The sequence below is a fragment of the Coregonus lavaretus genome (genome assembly GCF_964263955.1).
Source record: "Coregonus lavaretus genome assembly, contig: HAP1_SCAFFOLD_109, whole genome shotgun sequence".
Classification (NCBI taxonomy): domain Eukaryota; kingdom Metazoa; phylum Chordata; class Actinopteri; order Salmoniformes; family Salmonidae; genus Coregonus; species Coregonus lavaretus.
Genome location: NW_028161753.1, coordinates 931,913 through 939,345, shown reverse-complemented (window position 1 = coordinate 939,345; position 7,433 = coordinate 931,913).

Sequence of the window (7,433 nt, the reverse complement as noted above, 5' to 3'; positions counted from 1 at the left end):
GGCTTTGGAGGGCAGTGTGCTGCTGCGCTTGCCATAAGGAAGAGGAGGAACAATATTAATTATTCATTAGACCAGAAACAGGATTGAACCATATACCATTAAATTATTTGCATTATAGTTGCCTTCAATTCTGATTTTCTTCTGTTTAATTCTTAATTAATTTCAGAACATTTCTCTAAACTTTGTGGAGTAGGTTGTATAAATAGGTGGGAAACATCCCAATCCCAATTTTAATGCTTTTAATAATTGACTTATTACATTTTTTTTAGATGTATTATTTGACAAAAAAGTGGAGGGCGCGACAAAAAAACTTTAATCATCATAGAAAACTCTTGCTCACTATTAAAAATGCATTGTTTTATTTAAGCAAGGTTAAAAGATTAACGTTTCGGCCTGGTCTATGACAATATGCAAGTTGTGTTTGCCCAGTTAAAGGGGGACCCAGACTCACCCTGGTTCTTGAGGGTTGCAGACACTGAATAATTATCATTTGAAATAAATGGCACTTTTCAAGTCTTGACTAAAAATCTTTAATGAATATGAATTTAAATACAATTGACTTGAGGATCAGAGCAGGCAGGCTGACTGGCTTGCCCTGAAGGCCCTCTGCCTCTACCTCTGTGTGGTTAATCTCAGCCAAGAGGTTGTATGGGTTGTCTGTCTCTCTCTGGGTGTGAATCACTATCACTATGACCTCTCGCTCCGCCTGCCCGTTGGCCTGATTAGAAGGCTTCCCCTCTCATTCCTTGTTCACAGGAGCAGGGGTGATGGCATCCGGGGTAACCTCCTCCTCTCCTGTATCTAACCCATCTTTCTGGCTGTGAGTTCGACTGAGGTCACTCGTTCTCTCTCCCAGGGTGTTGGATAGTTTCTCCTCCTCTGTGTCTTGTGTATTTTCTACATTGTAGAATAATAGTGAAGACATCAAAACTATTAAATAACACATATGGCATCATGTAGTAACCAAAAACGTGTTACACATATCAAAATATATTTCAGATTTGAGATTCTTCAAAGTAGCCACCCTTTGCTTGATCACAGCTTTGTACATACAGAATAATACGAAATGTTCTGAGACCAGGTTGCGCTTTCACCTCCCCCGGTAAGAGGGGAATAAGGCAACCTCAGAGTTACATTCAAGGATACTTTATTGACACACACGGATGAAATGGACATGGAAAGGTAGTGGAATGATAGTGGTCCTGTAATGGACAGATAACAGGGCTAATGAATATGCACAATAACTGATAGCACAAGTAGAGCAACAACGCTATTAACAAAGGAAGGGCTGTATTAATGGCATAATGCTACCTGCGGAGTATTACACAACACAGTAAAACACAGAGAGGCAACTTACAATAGGCAATGGTAGTAAATGTAAAGAACAACAAGTAAGAATGATATACATGTTACAAACTCACTTTGTGCACGTACACTATCCCATGGTATATCTGTGCATTCAAATTGTCATCGATAAATGCAATTGTGTTCATTGTCTGTAGCTTATGCCTGCCCATACCATAACCCCACTGCCACCATGGAGCATTCACAACGTTGACATCAGCCAACAGCTCGCCCATACGCTGCTTTCCAAGTGGTCTGAAGTCGTGAGGCCAGTTAGAAGTACTGCCAAATTCTCTAAAGCCGCCTTGGCTTATGGTTGAGAAATTAACATAAACGTATCTGTTAACAGCTCTGGTGGACATTCCTGCAGTCCGTAAGCCAATTGCACGCTGCCTCAAAACTTGAAACATCTGTGCATTGTGTTGTGTGACAAAACTGCACATTTTAGAGTGGCATTTTATTGTCCTCAGCACAAGGTGCACCTGTGTAATTATCATGCTGTTTAATCAGCTTCTTGATATGCCATATTTGTCAGTTGGATGGATTATCTTGGCAAAGGAGAAATGCTCGCTTACAGGGATGTAAACAAATTTGTGCACACAATTTGAGAAAAATAAGCTTTTTGTGCGAACGAAATATTTCACGCTTTTATTTCAGCTCATGAAACATGGGACCAACACTTTACATATTGCGTTAATATTTTTGTTCAGTGTAGTTATTAGGTTGGGAGAATGGGATCCTATCTGGGCTAGCTAAAGCCAACTTCATGGTTAGTAGTATGACAGAGAAAAAATAACAAGACAAATTTAAACATCACAAATCTGAGGGGGCAGGTGACCCTGTGCCCCCTTTGGGCATGACGTCTCTGCTATCAACCACATCATTCTGTCTCCGTGAATATTCAAAACAGACACATTCATTCAGGTCTGGTACTGTTCCTACCATATAGATCAGGGATGGACAATTCCTGTCCTTGGGGGCCGGAGTGGTGTCACACTTTTTCCGCACACTCTAGGAGCTCAGATGCAATCATTTAATAACCTAATAACCAAAGTTTCGACAGACAAGCTGTCTTCATCAGGGTATCCTGACGTTGGTTATTAAGTTATTCAATTATTGCATCTGAGCTCCTAGAGTGTGCGGCTCTCCTTTTCTTTTTCAAGTGTTCTACTCCGATAGCCAGCACCTCGCCTAAATAGGTGTGCGTTTCTTTCGCCTCCATATTAATCTGGTACTGGTCCTACCATATAGATCAGGCATGGACAATTCCAGTCCTTGGGGGTCGGAGTGGTGTCACACTTTTTCCCCATCCCTAGCAAACACAGCTGATTAAACTTATTGCATTCTAAACTGAAGCCCATGAGTACTTGATTATTAGAGTCAAATGTGTTAGCTGGGGCTGGGGAACAAGTGTAACACCAATCAGGTCCCGAGGACTGGAGTTGCCCATCCCTGATATAGATGCTCTGTTTGCACACATCGAGGGATGTGGTGACAGTGGAGACAAGGGAACACACATAAACAGCTTTGTCCTTTTAGAAGGTCGTCATAATCCTTACATAAATATGATATGTATGCAAGAAATGCAGAGCCACTTCCAAAAACATATTGACAGAGTCTAGTATCTAGTAATCTAATCAATTAGTTTTCAACCCCTTTGTTATGGCAAGCCTAAATAATCTCAGGAGTAAAAATGTGCTTAACAAGTCACATAATCAGTTAGATGGACTCACTATGTGTGCAATAATAGTGATTTTCAAACGACTACATAATCTCTGTACCCCACACATACAATTATCTATAAGGTCCCTCAGTCCAGCAGTGAATTTGAAACATAGATTCAACCACAAAGACCAGGGAGGTTTTCCAATGCCTCGCAAAGTAGGGCACCTTTTGGTAGATGGGTACAATTAAAGCAGACATTGAATATTCCTTTGAGCATGGTGAAGGTATTAATTACGCTTTGGATGGTGTATTAATACACCCAGTCACTACAAAAATACAGGCGTCCTTTTCTAACTCAGCTGCCGGAGAGGAAGGAAAACTATCAGGGATTTCACCATGAGGCCAATGGTGGCTTTAAAACAGTTAGAAAGTTTAATGGCTTTGATAGGAGAAAACTGAGGATGAATCATCAACATTGTAGTTACTCCACAATACTAACCTAATTGACAGAGTATGCACTCACTAACCGTAAGTCGCTCTGGATAAGAGCGTCTGCTAAATGACTAAAATGTAAATGTAAAAGAAGGAAACCTGTACATGCATTGTGTTTGCAATAAGGCACTAAAGTAAAACTGCAAATAATGTGGCAAAGAAATTAACTTTATGTCCTGAATACAAAGTGTAATGTTTGGGGCAAATCCAACACAACACATCACTGAGTACCACTCTTCATATTTCCAAGCATGGTGGTGGCTGCATCATGTTATGGGTATGCATGTCATTGGCAAGGACTAGAGACTTTTTTAGGATAAAAAGAAACGGAATAGAGCTAAGTACAGTCAGAATCCTAGAGGAAAACCTGGTTCAGTCTGCTTTCCAACAGACACTGGGAGACAAATTCCCTCTTCAGCAGGACAATAACCTAAAACACAAGGCCAAATATTCACTGGAGTTGCTTACCAAGATGACATTGAATGTTCCTGAGTGGCTTAGTTACAGTTTTGACTTAATTCGGCTTGAAAACTTATGGCAAAAAAAAAAAATGGCTGTCTATATAATGTATATTGCATATATTTTACAATCCAGTTGTGCAAAGCTCTTGGAGACTTACCCAGAAAGACACAGCTTTAATCGACTCAGGGGTGTGAATACTTATATAAATGAGATATTTCTGTATTTCATTTCCAATACATTTGCAAAAATGTCAAAAACGTGTTTTCACTTTGTCATTATGGGGTATTGTATGTAGCTGCGTGAGAGAAAATATTATAATTGAATGCATTTTGAATTCAGGCTGTAAGAAAACAACATGTGGAATAAGTTAAGGGGTATGAATACTTTCTGAATGCACTGTATATCTGCAAGAAAATGATAAATATGTGAATGTTTGAAAGGGGGTCATATAAACATTGCCTTATTTATATTTTTACAGACAATATTAAGTGAATTCTGTCTGAAATAGTCATGCTGTAATGGGCATAGTTTCTCAGACCAAATTTCCATTCTGGCTGAAACAAAGCAATCTGATCATGCTCCAGTCAAATACAGCTATAGGGAATGCCTATACATTGTCCAATCTCCTTCCACACATTGATTTCATTCTTCGCATCTTTATTCAGAAACAAACAAACTTGAAATTAAGTGCTGTTTCAGTGTCTTGTTGCAGGTTGTGCAATGTTCAAAAGTGTGTGTGATATTAGCATTAACTTGTGTGTGTGGTGTCAAGTGTGGATGGTCCTATGTATGCAAATAGCCGAGATTGGATATTTCAGCACCATGGACAGCAGCGACATTGGGATAGCGAGATCTGTAATTCAGCAACACATGACACTGGATAGCGGCTGTCTCAGGTGAACTTGGCATTGGGAAAATCCCATCTAATAGGAAACGAGGCATAGGAGGCAAAAAGACTGAAGGAGAAGACTCCCACAGGAACTCTATGCTTAACTGTTCTGCCACATTCATTTCAAATGTTACATTTTTCGATTTGTAAATAAAAGGGAACACATCTGCAAATAATGTAAATTGACTTTTCTAACTACACTGTACAGCTTTAGTGTGTCTGTGTCTCATAGGTACAACTGCAAGCAATTCGCTTCTCAAATCCTTCTCAAATGTCTGTTTAATGTGAGAAACTAAATTAAAAACAAACGTTAGACTAATACAATGCGTACTGTCACAAATTATTACTATTCCCAACAAGACAACGAAGTGATGGTCTTTACCCACCATGGAGACATAAAGGCTACTTCCCCCCCACCAAAAGTTCCCACGCAGAGCAATGTTGTTTACTACATCATTATGCATATGTGGCGTGGTTCGTTCTGCGTTGTGTACTTTTAATTAGGACACTGCCACAACTGGAATTCTGATGGTTGGATAATTTTTATTCGACCTGCACACGAAGAGACAAAAAAATTATGTTAGCCCTTGGTGCAGCCACAGCTCTCGGGCACCTTGCTAGTTGAAGGTCAGGCAAAAGAGAACAGGTGCTGCATGCACACATTCAGTGCCTAACAACACACTATACAATACAAGTAAAATGATATACAACATCATTCTGACAAAATAAAAGACATACCTGTACACGAAGAGACAACACACAATAGGTTAGCCCTTGGTGCAGCCACAGCTCTCGGGCACCTGCGTGAGCACATAGAAACTCACTCAAACACTGCCCCAAATACTCCCGAGTTACAATAGGTACCCTAATTAGCGAGCTTGGTGAAAGTTGTTTACATAAATCTTTATATTGTCCACATTGTAACAAAACCTGTAGTTGCGTAACAGCACTTTGTGTAACTTTACCACAGTTTTATATTGACAAATTACGGCGCCAAGGACAACATACCTTGCTAGTTGAAGGACAGGCAAAAGAGAACAATAAGAGGGTACATAAATACAGATAACCCGCGATGGACCAAACCAAAATATACAAAACTTTTACAATTAGGTGTATTTACAATATAGATATATAAAAATGTTTGTACACCAAAAAATTACATTAGCTATGCAGCTGTAATTAAATAAAAACCACATTGAATTATTATTATTATTAACTTATTAACATCCCCTCTTGACCTGGCCTAGTTGAACTGTCCTTGTGTGCAACTTGGTGCATAATCTAGGGGAACAACATCACACTACTACATTCACCCCTACTGTTTTACACTAGATTATAAACACAAAACAAAACACATTACCTCGAAGGTAACAAAGCAAAGAAAGAAAAAAAACATTTCACACCCACAGGGCGACAGAGTAACCCAGTGTAGTCCCTTAATTCTTGACCCACAAATGGTTGATCAGCTGGAAAGCTATCCCGTGAAGGATTAGGAAAAATAAGAGGTAGCTAATCCCTTATTCAACCCTATACAAAAAATGCCAAATACATTTTATGCTGATGAACTACACACAAAGTTACATGAATTGTCAAAAATATTATACAAACCCACAAATCACTCTAAGACCCACTTAGATTACCACATACACACAACAAAGAAAAGGTAGGCAATATCCTACCGTGACTGAGAAACCAAGAATTGTTTCATTTCCTGTGTAGACATAGTTTGGATTAGCCTATTCACTGGATTAATAAATCTACCTAGTCTAGTCCGAACACCCTCACCCAAAAACCTAGCAGGAATGTCACGGACAGCACCAACCGTGCTCAAAGGTCTAACCTCAGGTTGGGGAGTACTACAGATCAGCATATCCGGAGCCAGCACACTTTCAATTTCCGACTCAACACTAGTAGTGTCAGACGACTGATCAGAATCCTGGTAGATTGTCACAGACCAGACTGACAAAGCATCTTCAACCAAGTTAACAACATCAGGCACAGCACAATCCCAGCTGAGTGGAGTTTCACTATCAGAATTCTTGTAGGCTTTGGGGATCTCAGCCCCGAAACCTGAAGGATCTGGAGAAGGTCTGTATGGAGGAGCGGGCCAAAATCCCTGCTGCAGTGTGTGCAAAACTGGTCAAGACCTACAGGAAACGTATGATCTCTGTAATTGCAAACAAAGGTTTATGTACCAAATAATAAGTTCTGCTTTTCTGATGTATCAAATACTTATGTCATGCAATAAAATGCAAATTAATTACTTAAAAATCATACAATGTGATTTTCTGGATTTTTGTTTTACATTCAGTCTCTCACAGTTGAAGTGTACGTATGATAAAAATTACAGACCTCTACATGCTTTGTAAGTAGGAAAACCTGCAAAATCGGCAGTGTATCATATACTTGTTCTCCCCACTGTATGTACTGGATATCATTTTTATTTTACATTTTTAGTCATTTAGCAGACGCTCTTATCCAGAGCGACTTACAGTTAGTGAGTGCATACATCATTATGAGTGCATACATCACTCTTCCTACCCTTGCCTCTCCTAGGCTTCTTCTGACCTGTAGTTAGCTG